Raw genomic sequence first — 24,067 nt, forward strand, 5'->3', positions numbered from 1 at the left:
AGCCTAGTTTTATTCATTTCTGCAGAAGATAATGTTGTTAAGACCTTAATGCCATATTTCTTTTACTATTTTCTGACATTTCTTATGAAGATTCTTATCAGGTGGCTTGTGTTTTTCATTATACAGTTTTGAATTACCTTAATATCTGTTTTACCCCAAAGGAGCAATTTTGTTAACTTATTTTCAGAATAGTCTCTTACAACCTGCTCTTAAAGTAGTTTTTTTTTTCTCTGATATTATTTCATGGAATGGGATATATACTCAGAAACCAACTTGTATATAGTGAGTCTTTCTAGTGAGTCTTTGGCTTAAAAGCTGTTGGGACGGTATACAAAGTAAAACAAAAACAAAAACAAAAGCTGTTGAGAGTACATGAATTCTTTCTAATTTGCTAAACTAATATCATAAAACGCTCCCAGTTTTAGATTTTTAACATTTTTTGTGTGTTTTTGGTATCTTTTCTGATTCTTCAAAGATTTAATTGGATTTGTCCAAGAGTAATATATGTGCCTGAAATGTGCTATGTGAAGTACCAAATTTCTTGATGCTGGAGATTGTGGAGGACTGCATATTGGAGATTTTATAGAGCAGAGTCCTACTTTGGGAAGTCCAACTTCCTAGTTGGATATCAAATGACTTCTAAGGTTATGTAACTATCTGATGGTCATGCTCTAAGTTTTGTTATTTCTTCCTTTCTTTTTTTTTAATGTTTATTTTTGAGCGAGAGAGACAAGACAGAGCATAAGCAGCAGGGGAGAGAGAGAGGGAGACACAGAATCTGAAGCAGGCTCCAGGCTCTGAGGTGTCAGCCCAGAGTCAGACATGGGTCTTGAGCTCATGAGCCATGAGATCATTCATGGTCTGAGTTGAAGTTGGATGCTTAACTCACTGAGCCCCCCAGGTACCCCAATTTCTGTTATTTCTGTTGCACCTGGGTGTTTACATTTATTTCCCAGACATTAAAAAAAATTTTTTTTAACGTTTATTTATTTTTGAGAGAGAGAGAGATAGAGCATGATCGGGGGATGGTCAGAGAGAGAGGGTGACACAGAATCTGAAACAGGCTCCAGGTTCTGAGCTGTCAGCACAGAGCCTGACGCGGGGCTTGAACCCACGAACTGCGAGATCATGACCTGAGCTGAAGTCGGACGCTTAGCCGACTGAGCCACCCAGGCGCCCCATTCCCAGACATTTTTTGACCAGACTTATCTCATCAATCTTTTAGTGATTTATGTTCTATAAAAACTGCAGTTTTAGAAATGAAGGGCTGGGTTTTTTTTTTAGTATATATCCTTAGAGAAAGATGAAGAACTGATGAGGTCTCAATTATGTTTTGTTAGAAATAAGTCTCTTTCTTGGGAACTGAAAGAGATCTTGCCTAACAAGATCTTTGTTAGTGAATAATAACTTGATTGGTGTGGTATTTTTATTTATAAGCTATAGTAAATCTTTTAAAGCTATGGGAATTTTAAATGGGACTCAATGAAGTGTTTGAATTTTGTTGTTTCTAGTGAAAATATGTTTCTCATAAAGTAATACAAATATATTATCTTAAATCCTATGTATAGTATCTAGTTGAATCCAGTTTTTATGATCTTGGGGCTTCAATATCTTGACAAAAAATTGTTATTATATCTCAGAGCTTATAACTGTATATGTATATAAAAACATTTTAACACAAAGCCTTTAAAAAAAGTGTTGATTTTGTTAATACATGAAATTAAGAAAAAATAGTCTTGATAGTAATATGATAATCAGTTTCAAATGAGTGTCAACAAATCTTTTCTAAAAACAAAGTAGGAACTGATATAAAGAGGCTCACTGGTATCTAAAATGGAGAAAATATTAAAGAAAATTATATAAAGGTATTGTAAAATGATTATTAACATTATTACCAACTCATTTTTTTTTTTAAAAATTAGTTTTTATTTGAGAGACTGTGTGTGTGTGCGCACATACGTGAGTGCAAGGGAGGGGCAGAGGGAGAGGGAGAGAGCACAGAGCCTGACGTGGGGCTTGATCCCAGGACTCTGGGATGATGACCTTAGCTGAGATCAAGAGTCAGCTGACTGAGCCACCCAGGTACCCCTCACCAACTCATTTTCCTAGATCAAATTTCTGTGAAATTAATAGACATCCAGCAGACACAAAATCCAAAGCATTTCAGAATAATTTTCTTTACTGTAGTTGTCATTGGATGGGTAAGGCAGTGCCCATGGCCAAAAGTGTGAGTGGGTGATTTTGTTAGTTTACTAAAACATTTGGTAGATTATGGTTCTTTATTTTCTAAGGTTTTTTGGGGGTGAAGTTTTTATTTTCTTTAATGGTAAGTTGATTTATGACCCTTGAGGTAGGGGACACAGATATTGATAACTGGTATGCTTTTGAGTTAAAATTAATTTGTTATTTTGAGGTGCTTTGGTGGCTTAGCACAGAGCCTACTTAAGATTTTCTCTCTCTCCCCCCCCCCCCCCGTTCATGCTCTCTCACTCTCTCTCTAAAATAAAAAAAAATATTTTGAGTTATAATAGATAATAGCAATATCTAAGATTTATTAAGTATGCCAGGTCCTGTTTGATGTATGTATTGATCCAAGTTAATTCTTAGAGTTCTCACGGATAGGTGTTAGGTGTTTCTGCCAAAATGTCTTGTGTTCTGCAAAAGTGTACTAAAAATAACAGGATTTATGGGGAAAGATAGGATTGGGGTGGGCCATTCAAAACCTGTGGGACCTTGTAACTGGAATACTAACAAAATCAATAATAATCCTGATGAAAATACTAGCAAGGTTAAATCTCTATTGATATTTTCATGTTAGCATCACATTCACTTTGTGGAACTAACTAACCCTAGAGTTTATGCTTCCTTCTTTGAGATGTAGGCTTGGTTTCTTTAGCTTCTGATACATTTATCAGTACTAAATGTCTGATCCAATGTGTAGCTTTCCTTATTAATTCATTGTTTTAGTACAGAAGGAAATGTCTTTGTACTTTCTTCATTTGTACTTACAGATTGTCAGATACTTAATGTCGTGGAAAAAGCATACTAATTCTTGGAATCATTAAGTCAGGCACTATTTGCATTAAAGGAAAGCAGTTCTGTAAATTTTTAGGTTTTTCATAAGATCTTCATATATTGCCAAGGATTTTTTTTATTCTGTTGGAAACAATTACATATGAACCAGCATCACTTACACACTATTTCTATATTATTCTACTCTTTAACAATTCTGTAGGAGGTAATTCAAGGCAAAGATATAAGTTATAGTAGAACAGATTGTACTGTTATAATATTCACTTTATAAATGATGAAACTGAGATACAGAAGACGAGTAGCTTGCTTAATTAAGTCACTGAGCAGTTTTTTTGGAAAGTATCTAGATTGTTTACAACTTGCCTAATAGTCAAGATTTGCGTTATGGAAGGTAGGTCCCCCCCACCCCCCCAATAACCGAAAATACATATGAGGAAGAGAAAGGTTTTAATGAATGTGATTTTTATTTTTTATTTTTTGAATGTAATTTTTAAATTGGATGGAATTAATCACATAATCTTTATACAAGATATTGTAGTTTGCTTCTTTACTTTCATGGTTAATATTTAGTTGGCTTAGCTTCCAGGATTGAAATGAACTTGTTTATTGATTGTATAAGAAACTGAATTTTTAAAAAATTTTCATTAAAAATTTTTTATTTATTTTTGAAGTAAACTTACCTCCAATGTGGGGCTTGAACTCATGACCTTGAAGTCAAGAGTCACATGCTCGCCTGGGTGGCGCAGTCGGTTAAGCGTCCGACTTCAGCCAGGTCACGATCTCGCGGTCCGTGAGTTCGAGCCCCGCGTCAGGCTCTGAGCTGATGGCTCAGAGCCTGGAGCCTGTTTCTGATTCTGTGTCTCCCTCTCTCTCTGCCCCTCCCCCATTCATGCTCTGTCTCTCTCTGTCCCAAAAATAAATAAACGTTGAAAAAAAAATTAAAAAAAAAAAAAAGAGTCACATGCTCTATCAACCAAGCCAGCTAGGTGCCCCAGGAAAGTGTGGGGTTTTAATAATCTTTTTTTGTGACTTTATACTGATCTCAGTGAGCACATTAATAGGAAAAGATGATGCTTTTGTTAATCAGTTGCAGAAGTTAATACCATTTGTTGTCTTTAGTTGTTTGTCAGGATGTAGTCATAGTTTCATTTGTTCAGATGACCTTTCCTTGGAGTTGATTTGTTTCCATGATAGATTTTCCAAGTAAAGTACCATATACTCAAATTTATGGGACAAGATTATTTTTTCTTCCAAAAAATTAGGGTGTATATTTTAACTGGGGTTTAGCATTTAACTTTTCAAATAATATGTTTATTTAAGAAGTCAAAGATCAACTGTAAATAAGATTGTATTTTATTTTTTAAAGTTTTTTTTTTTGAGGGGGAGGGGCAGAGAGAGAGAGAGAGGGAGAGAGAATCCCAAACAGGCTCTGTGTTTTGTGATGATCCTGTGGGGCTCAGTCTCACAACCGTGAGATCATGACCTGAGCCAAAATCAAGAGTTGGACTCTTAACCAGCCGAGCCACCCAGGTGTGCCCTGTCTATGAATAAGATTTTAGAGTGGAACATTTTACATGTTGCTATATTGACGACTCCTTTTATGCTTTAATAACATGACATTATTCCCTTTTATTAAACATGTATTTATTTTCATTGGGATCAATCCATTTACTCGTTCAATGAATATTTGTGGAGCAGAAATGGTGTGCTATTACATGGTGCTGGCAATAAAACAGTGAGCAAGAGAGGTATGGACTTTGCCTTCATGGAGTTTAAAGTGTCAGTTCTTTAGCCTCTAGGTTCTCCCATTTTTTCACTATACTTCTGTCCTTCAGTTTATTAAATTTATTTTCTGATACTTGTATACTCCATTCTTGTTCCTGACTGTTGATCTCTAAGAAAATGTAAAGTTTATCATCTTTGTGACATTTATATGTTGACTACATTGATTATATTATTAGAGATGATGATGTCTCTCATACATCTTTTACTTGGAATTCTTTATCTTCTTCCCTCTTACCCAGCTAAAGCATCTAGGACAATCTAATGGCAATATATATATGAAATACAATGTGGTACTTAGTTTCTGGCTGTATTACCAACCTGTCTGGAATGAGGTGGTGGAGGGATGCATGTGGATGAATTTTTAATGTCCTTTATTACTTTGCCACTACATTTCTTTTTTTTTTTTAATTTTTTTAATGTTTATTTCTGAGACAGAGAGAGAGCATGAGTGGGGGAGGGGCAGAGAGAGAGGGAGACACAGAATCAGAAGCGGCTCCAGGCTCTGAGCTGTCAGCACAGAGCCTGACGTGGGGCTTGAACTCACAAACTGTGAGATCATGACCTGAGCCGAAGTCGGTCGCTCAACTGACTGAGCCATCCAGGTGCCCCTGCCAGTACATTTCTATTTAGACTTTTTTTGATAGAACTCAGTTTGGAGGAACCTGGTGGTTCAGTTGGAAGAGCATGTGACTCTTGTTAAGAAAAAATGTTTTTTAATGTTTTTTTATTTTTGAGAGAGAGAGCATGAGTGGGGAAGGGTTAGAGAGAGAGGGAGACACATAATCTGAAGCAGACTTCAGGCTCTGAGCTGTCAGCATAGAGCCTGACATGGGGCTCGACCCCACAGACTGCGAGATCATGACCTGAGCTGAAGTTGGACACTTAACCCACTGAGCCACCCAGGCACCCGGAATAACATGTGACTCTTGATCTTGGGGTTGTAGGTTTGAGCTCAGTGTTGTATGTAGAGATTATTTAAAAATTCTTAAACTCGTAAATTTGAACTTTTTTGTGATATTTAGCAGGATACTGATGGTGATTTGGTCTTTTATTTGATAATTCGGGGTCATTAATTTGAATATTGGTGTTAGAATATCATTTGGAATACTGAATATTTCTGTACTCCTCTCTCTCCTACATCTTCAGTATACTACGCTAGTTGAGATACTCAATTATTTTCCTGTATAGTTGGAATAACTTACTTGCTGGTATTCCTGCTTCTCTGGTCTCTTTCAAATACCTTCCACAACCTCTGGAATATTTTATGTACAGTTAAAATATGACCATTTGATTTTCCTTTCAAAATCTTTCTACAGTTTTTCATTCTTTTCTGGGTAAAGGCCAAGTTACTTAATATGACAGATAAGTAATCTGGATCTTGGCTTATTTCTTACCATTCCCTTCCTCAAATTTGTTTGTATAGTATTGAACTTTGATGCTCTCAAGTTTCTGCTACCACGTGACAAGTCCCTTCCATTTGTATTTCATTGATCAAGGGAAATCATATGGCCGTGCTTGTGTTATCATCTCATTCTTTAGTTTCACAGGATAAGTGCATATAATCCCCTTGCAGGCAGAGGCACTGAATACTGGAGAACAAGAAGATTATATTTCTTCACAGTTCTTAGACTTACTGATATTTACTAAATGGTTGGCTCACATGTATGTCTTGTATATCATTCTATTTTTTGTTTCTGTTTCTGAAGTGTATCCTTCAGTAGTTCTTTCATTGAGGGTTTTTGAGTGGCAAACTCTGTTTTTTGTTTAGAAATTTCCTCATTTTGACCTTTCTCTTGAATGTAGTTTAGCTGGATGCAGGTTTCTAGTTGACAATAATTTTCTCTTAATATTTTGAAGATACTGTTCTGTTCTTATTGTTGAAGTTATTACTGTTAATAGTTGTAATTGCTTAACTTTATGGGTAATCTGTTTCTATGGTTGCTTTTAAGATTCTTTCTTTGACTTTGGGGTTTTGTAGTTTCACCATAACCTATGTATGGGTGGTTGTACTTCCTAAATTTGAGGATTCGTGTTTTTTCTAGAGAATTTTCATGAATAATGGCTTTTCTTCATTTTATCTATTTGTATTTTGGAACTCTTAATACATGACATATTGGTTTTTTTCCCATTCTATCCTTCATGTCTCTTAATGTTTCATATTTTCAATTTCACTTGTGATTCATATCTTTTTTAAATGTATATTTATTTATTCTTGAAAGACAGCAAGCGAGCAGGGGAGGTGCAGAGAGAGAGGGAGACAGAGAATCCTAAGCAGGCTCTGCGCTGTCAGCACAGAGCCCAATGTAGAGCTCAGACTCATGCACTGGGAGATCATGACCTGAGCCAAAATCAAGAGTGTTTTTTTTTGTTTTTTTTTTTAAGAGTTTTATGCTTAACTGACTGAGCCACCCAGGTGCCCCTAAATTTTTTTATTTTTTTTTTAATCAGCATTGGGTTTCCAGTTCATGACAATAGTGTAAATTTGAACTCCCAAACCTTTGAAGATCATCCCAGAATTTATTTTCCCAGAGAAAACTTTTTTTCTCTTTTTTTAAGATAGTAGCCCAGCCAAAGACTGGCTATTTGTAATTTCCTTTTGCCAGTTGGTGAGTTTTTTGGAGGGGAGGAGGAAGGGAGATCTACTTTTTGAGCTTTAAGAGTACCATATGTATATGGAGATTTAATTTCTATTTCCCCACCTTGAGTGGGCACAGTACTTTATTTTGTGTTTCTACATAGGCATTAAAATGCTAGTCCCTAGGTCACTAGCCTTCCTTCCTGTGCCCCTTTAGCAGTTGTAATAACAGTTCAAATTCTTACTGTTTTTCTGTTTCTTCATTTTAGGCTCTTAGAGATTGCCTTTTTTTCTTGAAAGCTTAGGTCTACATTGAAAAGTAGTTTTTGTGATATTTACCTAATATTTGTAGATGTTTGTAAAGTTGTTTTTTTTTTTTTTTTAGGCCATCTTAGTCCTGTCTTGCTGGCACTATATTATACAACTATAACATAGAACAAAATAATGCGTATATAATAGCCAGTGAAGAAAATATAGGACCAATTTATAGTATATTAGGTCAGGTTATTTCCCACCTAGAAATACTGAGGTAATTATAGGTAATAGAATTCTGTAGATCAATGAAGACGTTGTAGGGAAAGAAAATTTGTCATTTTTCTTTTATTTATTTATTTATTTATTTATTTTTAAATTTTTTTTTTTTTTAACGTTTATTTATTTCTGAGACAGAGGCAGAGCATGAACGGGGGAGGGTCAGAGAGAGAGGGAGACACAGAATCGGAAGCAGGCTCCAGGTTCTGGGCCATCATCAGCCCAGAGCCCGACGCGGGGCTCGAACTCACGGACCGTGAGATCGTGACCTGAGCTGAGGTCGGACGCTTAACCGACTGAGCCACCCAGGCGCCCCTCGTTTTTTTTTTTTAAACCCTTGTATTTATATATACAGATAGATGAGCAATTTTCATCTTAGAAACAACCCTGTATTACCAAAGGAAAATAAATAAAAGTTCTTGGGAAATTGTATGTGTGGAGGTTGTGTTTTAAATTTTGGTAATTAAAGGAGTTTTCTGAGCTTTTAGAATTGTAGAATGTTATAAAATGGTAAAAGAAACCTTATTTTTTTTCTTCTGACCCCTACCCATGCAAAAGAAACAACTTAGAAAAAATATATTATTCTTTGAGTCTTAATTCTTTATAAGTTCCTGGTAATTTCGATGGAATGGTAATAAGCTGCATCGAAATCTCATTTGTATTAATAGGGAGCTTTATAGTTTTATTATTTTTAACATGTTCATCTGCCCAAGGATGAACTCTTAAAACAAAATAGTTGTGAGTCAAATGATGACCATTTGTTAATCTCGTAGATACTACAGTTAAATTGACAAGATGGCTTTTGACATAAAAATTTCAGGAGCCTTGTTTCAGAACAGTAGAGATTGTTGTGTTGACTAATTTCTGTTAAGTGAGATATTTAAGAAATAGTTTAGCTAAGTTCTAAATTCAGCATAGTAGATTGTCTAAATATTTTTCTAGTTTATATTGTTGGATATGATTTTATATTCTGTGGGTTAAGTGCATGAACAGTTACATCAAATTATTCACGTGGTGCTTCAGGAGGAAAGACTGAAATTAATGCTTTGTCCTGTGAGCCAGTTGTAATAAAGCTGAACTTGAACGTAAATTAGGGTGTGTGACTGAGTGTTGATTACGTATAGGCAACGTAAGTGTTTTATAAGGATTATCTCATTTAATTCACAAAATAGCTCCTTGAGGTAGTACTTTATTAAAAATTTTTTTTTTGAGAGAGAGAGAGAGAGAGAGAGCGCACAAGTGGGGGGAGGGGCAGAGAGAGAGTGAGAGAGAGATTCATAATCAGGCCCCAGCAAGGAGCCCAACATGGGGCTCTGATGGCTGTGAGATTATGACCTGAGCCAAAATCAAGACTAGGATGCTTAACCAACTGAGCTTCCCAGGTGCTCCTTAAACTTGTTTTTTAACAAGAAAACAAGACTGGAGAGGTTAGGTTGCTAGGTTGCCTTTATTTCTTAACAGTTATTTTATAAAGTAGTTAAAATATATAACTTATAATAAAACCCAGTTTTAGTTAGAGAAGGAATACAAGTAAGCTAATTAGTAAATAGGAAAATGGAAGCCAGATGCCTCCCCCTGAGATTATCAAACACAACTGTATTTCCTTTTTTCATTCTTCATTTCAATGGTATCACTTTGCCTTTATCAGAAACTTGATATTTTAAAAATGTTTATTTACTTTTGAGAGAGAGAGAGCATGTGTGTGTACGTGGAAGGGGCAGAGAGAGAGAGAGAGAGAGAGAGAGAGAGAGAAAATCCCAAGCAGGCTCTGCTCTGTCAGCCCAGAGCCTGACTTGGGACTTGATCCCATGAACCGTGAGATCATGACCTGAGCTGAAATCAAGAGTCGATGGTCAACTGACTGAGCCACCCAGGTGCCCTGACCAGAAACTTGATTTGACTTATCTTTTTCCTTATTCTCACAACCAGTCCATCACTAAATAGTCTCCTTAATTCTGACCCCAGGTATCTCTTGCTAAGATTATTTTTAACACCTTTCAGAACTGTTTGTTTCCTCTGCCATACCATTCCACAGCGTGGTTTATAAGGCTCTACTCTTATACTTTGTTTCCTCTGTCATCATGACCACTCTATATACTATACTCAAGCCCATACTGACTTTTTCTTACACCTTTCTTAGGTCCTGTCTCTATAACTTCTGTGCTTTTCTATCAGCTGTTCTCTCTGCTTGGATGCTTTTCTTCCTTCTTTGTCCACTATAGTTATACTCACACTTTAAGACATAGTTTAGATACTGTGTTCTCTAAGAACCCTTTGCTCCACTGCAGAATTTTACTCTTCCTCCATCCCACCACAGAACTTTGTTTATAACTTATTATAGCATTTACCTCGTTCTTTTATGTGTTTATATATTACCCCAGACTATGAGCTTAAAGGCAGAGACTATATTTATGCCATCTTTTTTTTTAATGAGGCTTAATTAGGTATAATTTCCATAGGATAAAATTCATCCCTTTTAGGTGTACAGTTTGATGTATATAGTATCCATCATCACATTTGGGATGTAGGATATTTCTGTGACTTCCAGAGAGTTTCCTTGTGCCTCTTTGTAGTCAGTCTTCTCGCTCATTCTCAACCTTTGGCAGCCAGTGATCTAATTTCTATTCCTATCATTTTGTCTTTTTCTGAATGTCAAATAAAAATGGAATCATACAGTAGGTATCTTTTTGTGACCAATTTCTTATACTTAGCATACTGAATTTAGATTGCTTCTAGTTCTTGCATATATTAATAGTTTATTGCTGCATTGTATTCTATTGTATGGATGTACCACAGTTCATTCAGTCACCAGGTGGTTTCCATTAGCCATTATGGGATAGAGCTGCTCCAGAACATTTCCATACAAGTCCTTGTGTGGGCATGTTTTAATTTTTCCTAGGTAATACCTATGAGGCTTTTTTTTTTTAAGTTTATTTTTGAGAGAGACAGAGTGTGCGCAAGTGAGCCGGGGAGGGGCTGTGAGAGAGGGGGACAGAGGATCGGAAGCAAGCAAGTTCTGTGCTGACAGCACAGAGCCCGATGCAGGGCTTGATCTCAGGAACCACCAGGTCATGACCTGAGCTGAAGTCAGATCCTTAACTGACTGAGCCACCCAGGCACCCCACCAAGAGCCTTTATTTGTTTGTTTATTTATTTATTTATTAATTTTTTTAATTTTTTTTTATTTTTGAGAGAAAGCACATGAGTAGGGAGAGAGAGGGAGATAGAGGATGCAAAGTGGTCTTGGCACTGACAGCAGAGAGCCTGATGTAGGGCTCAAACTTACAAATTGTGAGATTATGACTTGAGCTGAAATAAGAATTGAACCCTTAACCAATTGAGCCACCCAGGTACCCCCCTAAGAGGCTTTTCAACTTGAGTTACAATGCCAAGGAAGCTTCCAGTTAAAAAAATAACAGAATCCAGATTGGAAGGAAAAAAAGAGGCAGCCCAAGGGAGTGAAGGGGAATGACATTTTCACTTGCCATAGGTAGAGAGAGAGAAAATCTTAGGTGGAAATTTCTACCTTCCTCTAAACGATTGGAAAAAATAATAGAATGTACCAGTCAAGTAACAGTATACCCTGTGGGGCCAGAGAATAGAGAAGCTAGCTGAAAACATGCTCATTAGAGTCAAAATTTGACTTGCTTTAGGCAAAAATACCCTTAAAGTTTTGTTCCATAGCAAGTTTTCATGTCTTAACATTTCCTCATCCATACCAATGAGTTGGCATTTTCACATGGAATTTATATTATGCAGTAGTCCCAATGATTTGAGGCTCTTGGGACTGTGATGAACTATGATTTGCAATTAGTAATATTTTATCCCCACTCCAATAATGACGAGCTAAAACATAAATACAGCAATACAGGTATTAGAGAAATTGTCTTCAATTTCTAATTGTCTTCAAGGTTACTAAAGATACTTACAGGAGTATGCATATAAATCTGTACCAACTAGGATAAGAGCCCATTCAACAAATTCACTAATGGAAAACTGTCCTATAGGGCGACTGGGTGACTCAGTTGGTTAAGCATCTGAGTTTAGCTCAGGTCAGGATCTCATGGTTGTTGAGTTTGAACCATGCATTCGGCTCTGTGCTGACAGCTCAGGGCCTCGACCCTGATTGGGATTTTTTTGTCTCCTTCTGTATGCTCCTCCCCTGTTCGCACTCTCTCCCTCTTTCTCTCTCTCAACCAGCTGAGCCACCTAGGTATCCCTACACAATTTTAAATCCAAAATCATTTGAGGAGACAAAGAAGCAAAGTGACACTGCTATCAAAAAAGAACACAGTATAGCACACATTGGATCCTGTTCTTGGATCCATTCAACATAGTATGACATTCAACATAGTATGGATACCGTCTTCTCAATTTCATATAGATTTTGGCAGCAGACTTTAAATTCCTAGAAGATTACTCCCCAAAGTTTAATAACCTTAAAGTATTACAATTCCAATGAACAAATTGTAGAGACTGTAGAAGCCGTATATTATTAGTTAAAATGTCTTGTGGAAGAATGTTGATAATGAGTGAAGTTGGCTGGTGGGTGCCTAGGAGTTCTCTTATGATTTTGTGTAAATTTGGAATTTTCCATGATATTTTATTTAATTTATTTATTTTTATTTTTTTATATATATATATTTTTAACATTTATTTATTTTTGAGACAGAGAGAGACAGAACATGAATGGGGGAGGGTCAGAGAGAGGGAGACACAGTATCCGAAACAGGCTCCAGGCTCTGAGCTGTCAGCACAGAGCCTGACGCGGGGCTCGAACTCACGAGTTGTGAGATCATGACCTGAGCCGAAGTCGGCCGCCCAACCGACTGAGCCACCCAGGTGCCCCATCCATGATATTTTAAATTTTTACTGATTGACAGTAGGTCAAATTTTAAACATCAAAAAATGAGTTTTCTTTTTAGATGTTTATAAATTGTGGGGAGAAAAATCGAAGATAACTAGCATTAAGTGCCTATTGGTGTTTTAATATATAATAAATCCTATGAGATAGAATCAGCCCTGTTTTACATAAAAGAAAATTGAGAATTAGAGGGGTAAATTTTCTTGCCCAAGATCACGAAGGAGTTTAACTGATATTCACAACCAAAGAAGGGAGGGAGAAAGAGAGGAGGGAAGGGAAAAAAAGAAGGAAGGCAATAGGATAGTCAAAGGAAGAAAAAAACCACTGTTGCACTAATACACAAAGGACAAAATTCAAGAAATACAATTTTTAGAAACTCTACAAGTTAAAAGTTGCTTGTAAAATTAATTAATGACAAGTACACATGGAAAAAAACCTCCAGATAAATACAATTGCATTTGAAAACCTGTAATTATTCTGTATCTGTATATTTGTGAATTTTATTCTAGCTCCAACATACCAGATCTTCTAGAAATTCCATTTCTGCCATGCTGTTAGTCAGCTGGCACACACACATACACTCATACGTGTATTTATCAAAATTATCCTAAAAAATTGGTAAAATTGATCTGATTTTTGTGTAGGCTGTGAATATAGAAAATCAATTTCAGTCCTTAGAGTTTGAGTCAAATCTTGATGGAGGTGGTATTTTCTAAGTATGAAGTGTTATATGGTGTTTTTTACATTAACTTTTTCTTTTCCTTTTTTTTTTTTAAACATATTTAAGAGAGAGGGAGAGAGGGAGGACAGGTATGCGTGAGCATGCACCGGTGGAGGAGGGGTAGAGAGAAAGAGAGAGGGAGAGAGAGAATCCCAAGCAGGCTTTGTGCTGCCAGTGCAGAACCTGACCTGGGGATCTGGCTACAAACTCACGAACTGTGAGATCATGACCTGAGCCAAAATCAAGAGTCGGAGGCTTAACTGACTGAGCCATCTCGGCGTCTTGCATTAATAATTACCTCTGAAGTAAATTTGAAATAGTGGAATGTTTCCCTTGATATCTTTTATTTTATATTAAATTTAACCCAGTTAAGTTCCTTGAAAGTACTATAATGTATTCTGGCTTTCTTTTCTTTTTAATGTTTTTTTATTTTAGAGTGAGAGAGAGAGAGAGAGAGAGACAGGGCGCGAGAAGAGGGCAGAGAGAGAGAGAGAGAGGGGGGGACACAGAATCCAAAGCTGGCTCCAGGCTCTGAGCTGTCCTCACAGAGCCTGATGTAGGGCTCAAACTCAAGAACTTCGAGATCATGACATGGGCTGAAGTCAGATGCTTAACCAACTGAGCCACCCAGGCACTCCTGGGTTCTGGCTTTCTGAAAGCGCTATTAACAGACAGTGTTCAGTTCTAAATTGTAAGTAAATAGGTAAATGTGCCTGTGTGACTGTAAAAAGTGTTCTTTTATATATTTAAAATATACTTAGTTATAAAATGTATGTATTTGATATACTGGAAGAAATTTGATGTTAGTTTAGAGATTGCATTAGTGAAGAGTAATTTGTACTTTTAGCTGTCATTCTTGAGTATCTCATTTTCTCCTCCAACAGGAAGACATAGAAATATATCCATTAAAATTATGTAGGGGTGCCTGTGTGGCTCAGTTGGTTAAGGACAAAGTCAGGCTCTGTGCTGACAGCTCAGAGCCTGGAGCCTGCTGTGGATTCTGTCTCCCTCTCTCTCTCTGCCCCTCCCCAGCTCGTGCTCTGTCTTTCTCACTCAAAAATAAATAATAAACATTAAAAAAATTACATGGAATTCTAGATTTCAACATGTACTTAAAAATTTTTTTCTCTTGGCTAAAATGCTAAATAAAAACACTTTAAAGTACAATTCACATAGACCCAACTCACCTAAAATAGTTGTTTTGATTTTAGTGGTTCCATATTGGAACTTATCTCACAGGATTCATTTTGGTACTAAACATGAGTTTGTTAAAAAGCCTTTAGTTTAGGGACGCCTGAGTGGCTCATTTAGTTAAGCATCCAATTCTTGATTTTGACTCAGGTCATGAATGCAAGATTCATGAGATTGAGCCCCCATCAGGCTCTGTGCTAACAGCATGGAGCCTGCTTGGGATTCTCTATCCCTCTCTCTTTCTGCCCTTCCCCCTGCTCACACTTTCTCAAAATGAATATTAAAACAAACAAACAAACAAACAAACAAAAACCCTTTAGTTTAAAACATAAACTTTTTTAGACTTATTTATTTTAAATTAACTTACTTTCTGAAGAGTAAGATAGCTATGTACCCAAATGAGTGTTAAAAATTTGATGCTACTAGCAATGATAGCATTATAATTTTTATATAATAGTTATGCCACCACTTTTATGATTTCATTTTCTTTTTTCCTTCCTTTTGCTACTTCTGTCTCTTTCCCCATTAAAATTTGTGTACACTAAAATAAAAACCTCAAAATTTTTTTGTCTTTCTCTGTTACTTATACTTACACTATTTAGGATGAAGATTAGTAGCACATTACCGTTTTAATTTTGTAGTGGAAGGTGGCATGTCAGCTAAGATATTACCTATTTTTTATTTTTTTGTTTATTTTAATTCCATTATAGTTAACCTGCAGTGTTTCAGGTACACAGTATAGTGATTCAGCAGTTCTATATATTACTCAGTGCTTATAATAAGTGTACTCTTTAATCACCATCACCTGTTTTACCCATTCCCCCACCCACCTCTTCTCTGGTAGCCATTAGTTCTCTATAGTTGAGTCTGTTTTTTGGTTTCTCTCTCTTTTTTCCCTTTGTTCATTTGTTTCTTAAATTGTACGTATGAGTGGAATCATATGGTGTTTGTCGTTCTCTGACTTATTTCACTTAGTATTACACACTGTGGCTCCATCCATGTTGTTGCAAATGGCAAGATTTCATTCCTTTTTATTCCATTGTGTATGTACCACATTTTCCTTATCCATTCAACACATGGGCTGCTTCTGTAGTTTGGCTACTGTAAATAATGCTGAAATATATATGTAGGGATACATTTATCTTTTCAAATTAGTGTTTTTGTTTTTTTGGGGTAAATACTCAATAGTGAGATTACTGGATCTTAGGGTAGTTATTTTTTATTTTGTTAATTTTAATTTTAATTTTTTTCTTTTTAAGTAAACTGTGCCCAACATGAGGCTCGAACTTGTGACCCTGAGATCAAGAATTACGTGCTGTACCTAATGAGCCAGCCAGGTGCCCCAGAGCAGTTTTTCTTTTTCTTCTTTTTTTTGTTTTAAAATGTTTATTTAGAGGCACCTGGGTCGCTCAGTTGGTTAAGCATCCAACTTTGGCTCAGGTCATGATTTCCTGGTTGGTGGTTTCGAGCCTCTCTGTGCTGATAGCTCAGAGCCTGGATCCTGCTTCGGCTTCTGTGTCTCCCTCTGTCTCTGCCCCTCCCCCCATTTCTTTCACTGAAAAATAAATAAACATTAAAAAAAATTAAAAAGTAAATGTTTATTGGGGTACCTGGGTGGCTCATTCGGTTAAGTGTTCAACTTCAGTTCAGGTCATGATCTCACGGTTCATGGGTTTGAGCCCCGTATTGTGCTCTGTGCTGACAGCTTGGAGCCTAGAGCTTGCTTCATATTCTGTGTCTCCCTCTCTTTGTGCCCTTCCCCAGCTTGTGCGCCCTTTCTCTCTCTCTCTTTCAAAATTAAATAAATAAACATTAAAAAAATGTGTTTATTTATTAGAGAGAGAGTGTGTGCCAATGAGCAGGGGAGGGGCAGAGAGAGAGGGAGAGAGAGAGAACCCCAAGCAGGCCCTTTGCCGTCAACACAGAGCCAGTCCTGGGGCTTGAACCCACGAACTCTGAGATCATCATGACCTGAGCTGAAATAAAGAGTTGGACGCTTAACTGACTGAGCCACCCAAGTGCCCCGCCCCAGGGTAGTTCTATTTTTATTTTTTTTAAGTTTACTTATTAATTTTGAGAGAGAGAACAAGTGGAGGAGGGGCAGAAAGTGAGAGGGACAGAGGATCTGAAGCAGGCTCTGAGCTGACAGCAGAGAGCCTGATGTGGGACTAGAACTCATGAACCATGAGATGACCTGAGCCAAAGTCAGATGTTAACTGACTGAGCCACCCTGGCACCCCTATTTTTAATTTTTTGAGGAAACTCCATACTGTTTTCCACAGCAGTTACACCAATTTGCAATCCCACCCAAAAATGCTAGGGGTTCCTTTTTCTCCACATCCTTGCCAACACTTGTTGTTGCTTGTGGTTTTGATTATAGTCATTCTGACAGGTGTGAGATGATGTCTCATTGTAGTTTTGATTTGCATTTCCATGATGATGAGTGATGTTGAGCATCTTTTCATGTCTGTTGGCCATCTGTATGTCTTCTTTGGAGAAATGTCTGTTCATGTCTTCTTTCCATTTTTTCAATTGGATTATTTGTTTTTTGGGTGTTAAGTTCTTCATATATTTTGGATCCTAACCCTTTATCAAATACGTCATTTGCAAATATCTTTTCCCATTCTGTAGGTTGCCTTTTAGTTTTGTTGATGGTTTCCTTTGCTGTGCAGAAGCTTTTCGTTTTGATGTAGTCCTAGTAGTTTAGTTTTGCTTTTATACCTTGTCTCAGGAGACGTGTTCAGAAAGAAGTTGCCATGACCAGTGTCAAAGAAATTACTGCCTGTTCTCTCTTCTAGGATTTTTATGGTTGCATGTCTCACATTTAGGTCTCTAATCCATTTTGAATTATTAAAAAAATTTTTTTAATGTATATTTATTTTTGAGAGAGAGAGAGAGAGAGACAGTGCGATCAGGGGAGGGGCAGAGGGCAAGAAGGAGACACAGAATCTGAAGCAGGCTCCAGGCTCTGAGCTGTCAGCACAGAGCCCGACTCAGGGCTCGAACTCACAAACTGTGAGATCATGACCTGAGCTGAAGTCAGACACCTAACTGACTGAGCCACCCAGGTGCCCGAATTTATTTTTGTGTATGTTGTAAGAAAGTGGTCCAGTTTCATTCTATTGCATCTTGCTGTACAGTTTTCTCAACACTATTTGTTGAAGAGTCTTTTTCCCATTGCATCTTCTTGCCTCTTTTGATGAAGTTTAATTGACCATATAATCACAGGCTTCTTTCTGGTCTTTCTGTCATGTTCCATTGTTCTGTGCCTGTTTTTGTGGTAGTACTATACTGTTTTGATTACTACAGCTTTGTAATAAAACTTGAAATCTGGAATTGTGATACTTTCAACTTTATCTTTTCCAAGATGGTTTTGGCTATTCAGGGTCTTTTGTGGTTCCATACAAATTTTATGATTGTTTTAGTTCTGTGAAAAATGCTGTTGATATTTTGATAGGGGTTGCATTAGATCTATAGATTGCTTTGTGTAGTGTAGATATTTTTACAGTATTTGTTCTTCCAATCTATAAGCATGGAATATCTTTTCACTTCCTTGGGTCATGTTCAATTTCTTTCACTGGTGTTTTATAGTTTTCAGAGTACAAGTCTTTCACCTCCTTGGTTAACTTTATTCCTGGATACTTTAGTCTTTTTGGTGCAATTGTAAGTGGGATTGCTTTCTTAATTTCTCTTTTTGCTGCTTCAATATTAATGTTTAGAAGTGCAACAGATTTCTGTATCTTGATTTGTATCCTGTGGCCTTACTGAATTCATTTAACAGTTGTAGTAATTCTTTGAAGAAATCTTTTGGTTTTTTTATATGGGTTATCATGTCATCTGCAAATAGTAAAAGTTTTATTTATTACCAATTTAGATGCCTTTTATTTCCATTTGTTGTCTGATTGCTGCGTCTAGGACTTCCAGTACTATGTTAAATACAGGTGGTGAGAGTGGACATCCTTGTCTTGTTCCTGACCTTAGGAGAAAAGCTCTCAGTTTTTCCCCGTTGAGTATGTGAGTTTTTCGTATGGTAGCTGTGGGCCTTTATTATGTTGAGGTATGTTCCCTCTAAACCTACTTTATTGAGGGTTGTTTTTTTTTTAATGATTTTTGAGAGAGAGAGAGAGTGCGTGCGCACAAGCACTTGGGTTTGTATGAAGGTGAGGGGCAAAGGGAGAGAGAATCCCAAGCAGGCTCTGTGCTTTCTGTGACAGAGCCTGATGTAGGGCTCAATCTCATGTTTTGTGAGATCATGACAGCCGAAATCAGGAGTTGGATGCTTAACTGACTAAGCCACCCAGGTGCCCATGTAGAGGTTTTTTTTTTTTGTTTGTTTTTTGTTTTTTATCATGAATGGATGTTTTACTTTGTCAAATGCTTTTTCTACATTTATTGAAGTGATCATATGGTTTTTATCCTTTTTCTGGTTGATGTGATGTATCACTTTGATTAATTTGTGAATATCGAACCACCCTTGCATTCTGGGAATAAATCCCACTTGGTTGTGGTGAATGATTTTTTTTAAGTTTATTTATTTTTGAGAGGGGGAGTTAGAGTGTGTGTGTGTGAGCACAAGCAGAGGAAGGGTAGAGAGACTGGGGGAGAGAGAATCATAAGCAGGCTCTGCACTGTCAGTGAGGAGCCTGATGCTGACTTGAATTCATGAACTGTGAGATCATGACCTGAGTGAAGTCGATGCTTTACCTCCTGAGCCAGCCAGTTGCCCCTTGGTGAATGATTTTTTTTTTAATGTATTGTTCGATTTGGTTTGCTAATATTTTGTTTAGTATTTTTACATCTATGTTGGCCTGTATTTCTCTTTTTTGTAGTGTCTTTATCTGGTTTTGGTGTCAGGGTAATGTTGGCCTCACAGAATGAATTTGGAAGTTTTCTTTCCTCTTGTATTTTTTTGAATAGTTTGAGAAGAATAGGTATTAATCTATTTTTTAAATGTTTGGTAGAATTCACCTATGAACCCATTTCATCCTTTACTTTTGTTTGTTGGGGGTTTTTTGATTGGTAATTCAAATATTGCTGGTAATTGGTTTGTTCAAAATTCTTTTTTTTTTTAATTGTAGAGAGAGAGAGAGATTGAGAGCATGTGTGGGAGAGAGAGAGAATCTTACGCAGGCTCTGTGCTCAGCACAGAGCCCAGTGCAGGGGTTGATCCCACGACCCTGGGATCATGACCTGAGGTGAAATCAAGAGTCAGATGTTGAACTGACTGAGCTACCCAGACACTCCTTTCTCCCTCTGTTTCTGGTTTGTTTGAATTTTCTATTTCTTTTTGGTTCAGTTTTGGAGAAATTGCCTCTTTAGTTTGGAATATTAGATCAAATAACAAATTCTTTTAAGTTATTTAGGTTGCAAAAATTTTCTTATGTGTGGTACATTTTTCTCTCTTACTGGATTTTAACAGGTTGAATGTAATTAGCTAGTTTTATTGGCAGGGTTTAGTGTGATTCTCTGTGGTACACTCTTCTGGTTCAGGAAAGTTTGAGCTGCCTTTGAGTTATGTCAGTAAGCACTATGAAAGTGAGGCTTATGGCTTGTATTAAGATGTCTTTTCCAGAGGTTGGAAAGAGCATAGCATAAAAGAGACTAAAGTCTCTAGTCTAAAGTTAAATAAATGTATGCATGAATGAATGAAAACATTTCAGGTGTATTTTTGGTAGAGAGATGGGCATGATCACGTACTGTTTACTTTTCAAGTAAGTATCTTGAGTGTTCATGTGGTAACTAGTCTCAAATTCTTACCCATCAGCCATTTGTAGTGCTTTGAGAATCCCAGAAACAAATTGAGAATAAGAACCATCATCTGGATGAATGTCCTGGGGAAAATATTCCTATCTGCCTATAGTTTGCTGACTGTAGTATTGCAGCACAAAATTATTAGGGACTGTTGTTTAATGGAATGTTTTTGTATCTTCCATTTAACAGAATTTCAAATACTTGATGTTAATACATTTTATTAAAAACTTTATGCAGGGACACCTGGGTGACTCAGTCAGTTAAGTGTTTGACTTTGGCTCAGGTCCTGCTATCGAGCCCCACGTCAGGCTCTCTGCTGACAGCTCAGAGTCTGGAGCCTTTTTCGGATTCTGTGTCTCTCTCTCTTTGCCCCTCCCCTGCTCATGCTTCTGCTCTGTCTCTCTCTCTGTCTCAAATATAAATAAACATTAAAAAAAGTAAAACAAACCTTTACACGGTGGAGAGAGAGAATTGGTTTTAAACCTAATTCTACTGCTTCCAAACTGGACATGACCTCATTCCAGTCACTTAATCACTCTCATTCTCAATCTCCTCATTTGTAAATAGTGATAATAAATAAACCTCTTGGAGTGACCTATATCAGTGTGTCAGGGTCAGATGAGATAATGTATATAAACCATTTTTAAAAATTTTAAGTTACATGGAGAATGAAGTAGCCCCATTCTACATCTCTTCTTGGTGGAGAAAAAGTTTTTTTTTTCTTGTAAGGACATTAGTCCTATCGTGCGGGCTCTGCCTTCAATTTTTGTTTTGTCCCCCCCCTTCCCCCCCCATGATTTAATCCAAACCTAAGTACCTCCTAAAGGCCCCACCTTCATATACCATTATATTGGGGGTTAGGGCTTTAGCATTAGAATTTTGAGGGGATACAAACATTTAGTCCATAGCAGCTACCATCTTTATTTGGGGCTTTCAAGTAGTAGTTGTGCCTGGTGTTCCTGGCCAAAGGATTGCTAGTGGTGGTTGAAAGCTAGACCACTGTCTTGGTGCAGGAGAAAAAAGAGATGCCTTTTTGCAATTACTCCTCCTAGAGGGGGTATATTTTGGCAGTTTTTCAGCCTAGAGGAGATAGCTTTTTGTAATTCAGTGTATATACATTGATGTTAAAAGCTGGAGGATTCTTGTTTTTGAGCTGATTTACTTACTTAGCCGTGTTTAGACTTCATGGCCTTGGGTTTTGAAGCATACCTGAATTGGATAAGGCCCATCTAACTAATGCAAATATATAGCTATTCTTATCTTATGAACATAGTTTTTCATTTTCATGAAGTAGGTATGTTTCTTAAATGATGACTAAATTTAATCATTGAATGTTTTAATGCGAATTTTGTTGTAGGTTTCTCGGTAATTTTTTTGGAAAGCATTTATTTATAACACTACTTTTGATCCTAGCAAAATTAAAATTTTTTAAAAAAAATTCATGTAAGAAAATTTTCTTAATTTCATGTAAGAAAACAGATTTGATTTGCTAAAAAACTGTTGTAAATATGTATCATGTTAAAGGATACCTAGATTTTTAGATGACACTAAATACAAATCCTTGATTTTAGTCATAATACAGTTGTATTTATTTTATTTTTAAATTTATTTATTTATTTTGAGAGAGAGAAAGAGAGGCAGGGAGGGGCAAAGAGAGAGAGGGAAAGAGAGAGAATCCCAGGCAGGCTTCCAACTGTCATCGCAGAGCCCGACGCAAGGCTCGAAGTCACAAACCGTCAGATCATGACCTCAGCCGAAACCAAGAGTCAGACACTGAACCGGTTGACTGAACCACCCGTGTGCCCCAAAGAATTGTTTTAAAATTAAATTACACTAACATACCAAGTCATTTTATCTTATCTTATTTTATTTTATTTTTTATTTTTGGGTCTGCCATGGTCTTTATTGTTGTTTTATTTTAGGTGCACTGAGACTACAGTATAATCTCTTACTATTTAAGTTTATGGTAGATATATTGAGGTCTTATGATTTTTTTATGTGTGTTTTTTTAATTTTTATTTTTTTATTAAATTAAACAATTTTTTAATGTTTATTAAAAAATTTTTTTTAACATTTATTCATTTTTGAGAGTGATAGAGACAGCATGAGTGGGGGAGGGGCAGAGAGAGAGGGAGACACAGAATCCGAAACAGGCTCCAGGCTCTGAGCTATCAGTGCAGGGCCTGATGTGGGGCTTGAACTCACAGACTGTGAGATCACGACCTGAGCTGAAGTCGGACGCTTAACCCACTGAGCCACTCAGGCGCCCCTTAATGTTTATTTTTGAGAGAGAGAGAGAGAGAGACAGACAGCGTGAGTGGGGGAAGGGCCGAGAGAGAGAGGGAGACACAGAATGTGAAGCAGGCTCCAGGCTCTGAGCTGTCAGCACAGAGCCCAATGCTGGGCTTGAACTTACGAATTGCGAGATCATGACCTGAGGTGAAGTCAGATGCTTAACCGACTGAGCCACCCAGGCACCTGTTAAAAAAGTTTTTTTAATGTTTATTTATTTTTGAGAGGGAGAGAGACAGAGTACGAGCAGGGGAGGGGCAGAGAGAGAGGGAGAAAGAATCCAAAGCAGGCTCCAGGCTCTGAGCTGTGAGCACAGAGCCCCATGTGGGGCTCGAACCCTTGAACTGTAAGAACATGAATTGAGCTGAAGTCAGATGCTTAACCAACTGAACCAGCCAGGTACCCCTTCATCTGTGTTTTTGAGAGACTCTGATAGTTAATGATAGTTAATGCAGGTTTAAAAATTTTTTATTTAAAAAGAAAATTTTTATTTCTAGTTATGTAATTGATAAATTATTTAAATAAAATTTATTTCTTAAATTGTAAATTCATATCTTATATTTATAAAATTCAATAGTTGCTAACATTTATTGAATAACATTTATAATAGGCATAGTTTTAAGTACTTTTAAGCACTTTATGTGCATTCAGTCTGCAAACTCCATAAAGTAGTTTTCGTAACTAGCCCCACAGTATGTGTCCCAAAGCACAGCTAAGAGGCAAAGCCACAGTTCAAATGGAGGCATGGTTCCAAATTGAGAGCACATTTTCCCCTACAAATTCTTGTTTTATTTTACTTTAGAGAGAGAGAGAGAGAGCGTGCATGAGCAGGGGAGAGGGACAGAGAGAGAGAGAGAGGGAGAATCTCAAGCAGGCTCCAAGCTCAGCACAGAGCCCAGCATGGGGCTCGATCCTGCAACCCAGGGATCATGACCTGAGCCAAAATCAGAATCTGACGCTCAGCCACCCAGGCTCCCCAGATTCTTACTTGTTTTAAATTGGTTACATATATTATAGCCCTTCTTTTGTGTAGGTTTCCTACTCTCCTTCCTGAATTATTTAATGCATTCATGAATGTAGATAAGGTAGTGTTTACCAAATTTAGGTAACATGATTACCAGTTGTAGCAGTTCTCAGTGTAATTTACATGAAGTGTGTACAACTTAATATGTGGAAGGTATAGTTTTGTTCTTGTCTGGTATCATTGTACCAATCTGGTATAGAAATGTTCACACATGCCGTGTATATATATATGTGTGTGTGTGTGTGTATATATATATATATATATATATATATATACACATATATACATATATGTGTATAT

The 24,067-nt window shown here is 37.0% G+C and overlaps 1 protein-coding gene across 6 annotated transcripts in view; it reads left to right on the plus strand.

The window, feature by feature from the left end:
* The window catches only part of LRBA (LPS responsive beige-like anchor protein), a 772,859-nt gene that overhangs the window by 9,906 nt on the left and 738,886 nt on the right, over nucleotides 1-24,067 (plus strand). The window lies entirely within an intron of this gene.

Source organism: Acinonyx jubatus, chromosome B1, assembly GCF_027475565.1.
Source record: "Acinonyx jubatus isolate Ajub_Pintada_27869175 chromosome B1, VMU_Ajub_asm_v1.0, whole genome shotgun sequence".
NCBI lineage: Eukaryota > Metazoa > Chordata > Mammalia > Carnivora > Felidae > Acinonyx > Acinonyx jubatus.